This window comes from Ovis aries, chromosome 4 (genome assembly GCF_016772045.2).
Source record: "Ovis aries strain OAR_USU_Benz2616 breed Rambouillet chromosome 4, ARS-UI_Ramb_v3.0, whole genome shotgun sequence".
NCBI lineage: Eukaryota > Metazoa > Chordata > Mammalia > Artiodactyla > Bovidae > Ovis > Ovis aries.
Genome location: NC_056057.1, coordinates 27567902 through 27574387, shown reverse-complemented (window position 1 = coordinate 27574387; position 6486 = coordinate 27567902).

Here is a 6486-nt window from a genome sequence, read left to right as displayed (position 1 = left end):
GTTCACACAACTGAATAGTCGGAGAACATAGATACCTCATTCATATTTCTTGTAATTTTTAAACAGGCTATATTTTAGAGAAATTTAGAAGATAATGTAGAGAGTTTTCATATATTCCCCAACATACACACTTAATTTTTCTGTTACTAACATCTTACATTAGTACTGTATTCTTGTTACGATTAGTGAACTAATGTGTGTCTGTTAGTCACAAATGTGTCCAACTGTTTGCACCCCCATGAACTGTAGCCTACCAGTGTTGATACATTACTATTAACTGGAATCCATAGCTTATTCATATTTCCCAGGTTTTTACCTAATGTCTGTATTTTGGTTGACGATTCCATAAAGGATCCCACCTTCTATTTAGTGATCATGTCTTCTCAGGCTCCTCTTGGCTGTGACAGTTTCTCAGACTTCCCTTGTTTCTCATGACAATGACAGTTTTCAAGAGTAATGATCAAGTATATTGCAGGGTGCCCCACTTTTATAATTCGTCTTAACATTTTTCTCATGATGCAACTGAGTTTATGGGACTTGGATCGAAGATCATAGAGGTAAAATGCCTTTTCAGCACATCATAGAAAAAGTACATACGAGCAACATGATTTATCACTGTTGATTTTGACCAGGTTGAAACAGTGTTTGGAAACAAGTCACTATGCACAGCCCACATGTAAGGAGTGGGGAGTCAGTCCTGCCTCCTTTAGGGTAGTATATCTATGTAACTTTCTGGAATTTTCACTTTTACTTTTTTCTCCATATATCAGCATCGTGCCCCCACCACCATAGGCTGTTAGGGTTAGGGTTAGGTTTTAAACCTAGCAAAACTAGGTTCAAACAAAAATTTTCCCTCTAGGAAATTTTTTCAATAAAAGTAAAAGCCTTATGATAAATCTCCATTCTTTAAAAACGTTAGACACAGAGGGAAGATAAATGAGGTATTTGTGATGGTGGTGGTGGTGAAGATGCTAGATGTTGTATAGTTTTCTTTCTAGGGAAAAGTATTGCATAAATTTTATTTCTGTTTGAAATGTTTGTGGCAGCCCCCCAGGGGGCCAAGCCTCCCACTATGCTTGTTACCCTTATGACTTATTCTTGCCAGTGAAATATTTGCAAAAGTGATGTGCCACTTTCAAGTGCAATCTCTAACAACCTCCGTGTTGTTCCTCTATTTGTCTTTGCCCTCAGCCACTAGATTAGCACTTTTGCAAATAAGAACTGCCCCTTCCAGAAATGAACGCCACACAGAGCCCTCCACCATATCACAGAGGACATAAACGTCAGCAAGGAATAAACCACTAAGATTTGGGGGCTTGATGTTATCACACCTTTGCCGGACCTATCCAGTCAGACTGCAGAGTCCTTCCTGAGTTCCTAAAATTGGAGTTCCAAGTGCTATGCTTGATTCAGTTCTCTTCACTGATCACCTCTGAGGTATAGCCTTTCAGGACCTGTTTGTGTCTGGTTATGATATAGTATGTTTGAAAATGATTTCCTATTAGGTTTAAAAATCCCATCCTTTAGTTATGACACTGTCAACAAAATTAATTGAATATCTACTAAATTTTTTTCTGAATATTAGTTTTAGGGTGATGCAATTTTAAAAGATACAATATTTAGAAGTAATAGGGAAAGACATTTAGCTAGAATAATATACCAGAGGTAGATTTTACTATGAAGCAAATGAGGCTTCCACTTCAGAGACCCTCATTTGCAAAGATGCCTTCTAAGGCTCTGTATTTATAATTTAGTATTATTTTATTTAGTAGGGCCCCAAATATGTCTCAGCTTCAGATGCACCAAACCTGGCTCTTCCCTTGCATACTACAATATATGAAAGGATGAAAAAAAGAGCTGTAAGAGTTACAAGAACAACGGGCAACATTCCCAGTCTTTGGATGTGACTTCCCAGAAAGTGTTCTGTGCAAGGTGGCCCTGAAGTTTGGATTCCCTAGTCAGATTTAAAACTGAGCCAGCATGTGCATCTTTAATAAGAGAAGAGGATATATCCAACATCAGGCAGAGCCTCTTGAACTATCCAACCTGCAAGGCCAATTCTGTATACACACTGCAGCATCTTCCCATCAGGGGGCTTTCATTTTGTTTGTAACCCCCTCAAAATCTGTGAACATGATATTAGTCCTCTCCATAAAAGCTCTGCTTTTCACGGAGATAATTTTTCCTAGAAGTCATTTTATTTTGAGAATAATTTTTCTCATGGTTGCTCATAATCTCCTCAGAAGAATTAAATAACTATTTTTTCTGAATTAATTTTGTCCATTTCTAGGTCTGCAACAGTGGATCCTGTACGGGTCATCATCCTGTACGGGTTCAGGAATTCCCCATCGAAGGGAGAGGTCTGTGCAGAAATAGAGGTTGGAATGTTACCCATTAAGGATTTCTTTCTCTTGCTAAATATTGAATGGAAACTAGATGAATATGTTGCCTCTATTTTTAATAATTCCTTTCTTATGCAAAAATGTGTGGGTCATAGTAAAGTTTAATCACAAGCCCTTGCTCATTTATGAAATACTCTGAACTGCAATTAGTCACGTACAAATGTGAAGTGTTATTACCACCTTCATGTTAGCAGGCTGTCAAACCAAGTTTTTGAATTACGAAACAATCAAAGAAAAGCCTTTGTTTTTTATACTTTCACAGTGAATTTCTTTTAAAATAAAGGTTTTCATATCCATGTAAAGTGACCTATGTACCTCAAATCTGTAGCTAATCAGCTTACACTGAAAGAAAAGATCTCAAAATCCAGATGTATATTTAAATGCATATGCCTATATTTATACATAATACTGGTGGGTAAATTAAAGTATTTGTTAGAAAATAACTCTTAACTAAGTTTTATGCTAATTAAGTTGAAGGAAGAACTTGAATGAATTAAGGCTATTTGTGGGCTGTTTTTCAGTATGCTTGACTAATCATTAAGTTATATTTTAGCTCTTATAAAGTATTACCTTATGATGTGAAAGTATAAATTTAATGTTACCCTTTGAACTTGGGCTGTTTAACCAGCTGCATAAGGTTGTTTGCCACATGAATAAACATATACACATTTAAGGATGCCTTCCTTTTTAAAGGTGTCTATTTTCAGTCCTCTAAGAGTTAAAGTTTGCTTTCAGCTGGGGTAAATCTAAATAAACAGTAGCTTGGGCAAGCTAAAAGTTTTATTTTTTTTAACAATATAAGAAATCTGGAGATAGAAAGCTGCTGGTTTGGTAGCTCAAGGATAGAAGGCCAAGGTTTTGTGATTTTTCAAGGCCTTTTCCTTATTGTCTAAAATGGCCGTTGCTGCACCAGACATCAAATCTACTTTCTACAGAGTAAGAAAAGGCAAAGGTGAAGGGAATATAAAATGGGTAACATATGTATCAAGGGAACCGAAACTTTATCAGAATTCACAAACACACTACTAACTACTTCTCACTAACCACACTATGTCATTCCCACCCCTGTCGGGAAGGGACGCTGGGATAGCAAACTTTATTTCATATTTCTTTACGTAGTGTTTTTTCCAGCCTCTATACTAGAGAATGACAAGGGAAAGAGTTTGAATGGATGAGCGAATCAACATATAATATCTGCCAAAACTCCAAAGTTTCAAAAAATTGATATTGGCTCTACTAGAAAAATTCTGTTAATTTCTTTAAAAGACCGTGTTGTGCTACAGAATTTCAGGGAGTTTCAGAAGTTTGTTACCCTGATTTTAGTTATCCAATCTAATCCAATATTTGCAAATAAGGAAACTGAGATCCAGAAGTTCTAAGTAATAGCCCAAGGGCTTAGTTGGGTCTTAATTTTTCCAGAACTAAGAGCACCTCTCTGATCTAACACACCTTCCGGGGCCAGCATCCTTCTTCAAGTGAAATTCCTGACCAATCTGCCTTTTCTGATGGAAGGTAGGAAGAGAAGAGGAAGGGAGGGAGGGAAAGGGAGGGAGAAAGTATGTCTACCATCCTTTTCTAAGTCATTACTTTCTTCTGAGCCAAATCACATACATAGTAAATATTTTTCGAAACATTGATATTATTCAGATTAGTATTTAAAGATAGTTTAACACTATAACGCTCCAGAAAGTAGGGTTATATTCTAAATATTCTACTGTTAGTAACTCTGCAGTTATTATTTCTAAGCATTCAGGACACTGGGAATGTACCTTCCTTGTCTAAAGATGCTTGTAATTGCCTATAAACGAGCACATTCTCTTCTATAGTTCTATGACTACCTAAGAAGATAGGATACAATGATAAAAATAGTCTTAAGAAAGTTTAAATGCAGGAAAAAGATTAATTTGGGGAGTGATTATTAACAAAAAGTTATTTGTCCTATAACAGTTTTGATCATTGAAATCTATAATCATGTAGTGTTAAGTAGAGTTGGAAAATCTAGAAGAATCTTTCATAAAATTTATAAACAAGTGTTTAAAAAATTTAATCTCTGAATTTTATTACATAATAAGCTTTTCTAGTAACTTCAGAATTCTCAATTTTTATTTTAATTCAATTCAGGAACACATAGAAAGTATTAAGTAAATTAATTCCCATTATACCATTGTCTATTTTTAAAATAATGTATAGTAATGTGAATTTATGTTTAAAATTATAAGCATTATTTCTCCCAAGCACAAGAATAGCAATAAGCAACTTTTAAATGATCTGAGTGTCACTGGCAGACAATTATTAAAAGAGAAAACACCAACGTTTTAACTAAATTTTCATAAATTGCCATGTTACTCTTAACCAAGTATCAAGTATGAGACAATGATGGAACAGAGTGGAGGGTAACATGAACTTGTTTTTAAGGATGGCAGTGCTCTGAGATCAAGTCTTTCTTTGGACAAATGATCAACCTCAATAAGCCATAGAACATGTGTTTTACTCTATAAAAAATAAACAAAGCCCTCGAGGTATAAAGACAGTGAACAAGTAACAGTCTGACAATGACTTATCTTGGCATATTTGCTTTCTCTAAGTTATGCACAATTACAAACAGCTCCTTCAAATCTCAAAGGTTTATTTCATGCTCATGAAATGGGTCCTTAGTATCTCAGCTTCCAGACTCCTCCATGATGTATCTGTTTGCAGGCTTAGACACATAGAGCAAGGCCATCTCAAAAGATAGCCTTGGCAAAGAGAGAACAGCTCTGGTGGACACTGGTTCTAAAGCTCCTGTTTGGAAGTTGCAAACATCAATTCCCTTCCCATCTTCTCACAGAGAGAAGCCTCAAATAGTATTGATATAAGAATGAAGGGATGGAGCCAAAGCAAAAACAATACCCAGTTGTGGATGTGACTGGTGATAGATGCAAGATCCGACGCTGTAAAGAGCAATATTGCATAGGGACCTGGAATGTGACGTCCATGAATCAAGGCAAATTGGAAGTGGTCAAACAAGAGACAGCAAGGGTGAACGTCGACATTCTAGGAATCAGTGAACTAAAATGGACTGGAATGGGTGAATTTAACTCAGATGACCATTATATCTACTACTGCGGGCAGGAATCCCTCAGAAGGAATGGAGTAGCCATCATGGTCAACAAAAGAGTCCGAAATGCAGTACTTGGATGCAATCTCAAAAACGACAGGATGATCTCTGTTCGTCTCCAAGGCAAACCATTCAATATCACAGTTATCCAAGTCTATGCCCCAACCAGTAACGCTGGAGAAACTGAAGTTGAACGGTATTATGAAGACCTACAAGACCTTTTAGAACTAACACCCAAAAAAGATGTCCTTTTCATTATAGGGGACTGGAATGCAAAAGTAAGAAGTCAAGAAACACCTGGAGTAACAGGCAAAATTGGCCTTGGAATGTGGAATGAAGCAGGGCAAAGACTAATAGAGTTTTGCCAAGAAAATGTACTGGTCATAGCAAACACCCTGTTCCAACGACACAAGAGAAGACTCTACACATGGACATCACCAGATGGTCAACACCAAAATCAGATTGATTATATTCTTTGCAGCCAAAGATGGAGAAGCTCTATACAGTCAAAAAAAAAAAAAAAAAAAACAAGACCAGGAGCTGACTGTGGCTCAGATCATGAACTCCTTATTACCAAATTCAGACTCAAATTGAAGAAAGTAGGGAAAACCGCTAAACCATTCAGGTATGACTGAAATCAAATCCCTTATGATTATACAGTGGAAGTGAGAAATAGATTTAAGGGCCTAGATCTGATAGATAGAGTGCCTGATGAACTATGGAATGAGGTTCGTGACATTGTACAGGAGACAGGGATCAAGACCATCCCCATGGAAAAGAAATGCAAAAAGCAAAATGGCTATCTGGGGAGGCCTTACAAATAGCTGTGAAAAGAAGAGAGGCAAAAAGCAAAGGAGAAAAGGAAAGATACAAGCATCTGAATGCAGACTTCCAAAGAATAGCAAGGAGAGATAAGAAAGCCTTCCTCAGCGACCAGTGCAAAGAAATAAAGGAAAAGAACAGAATGGGAAAGACTAGAGATGTCTT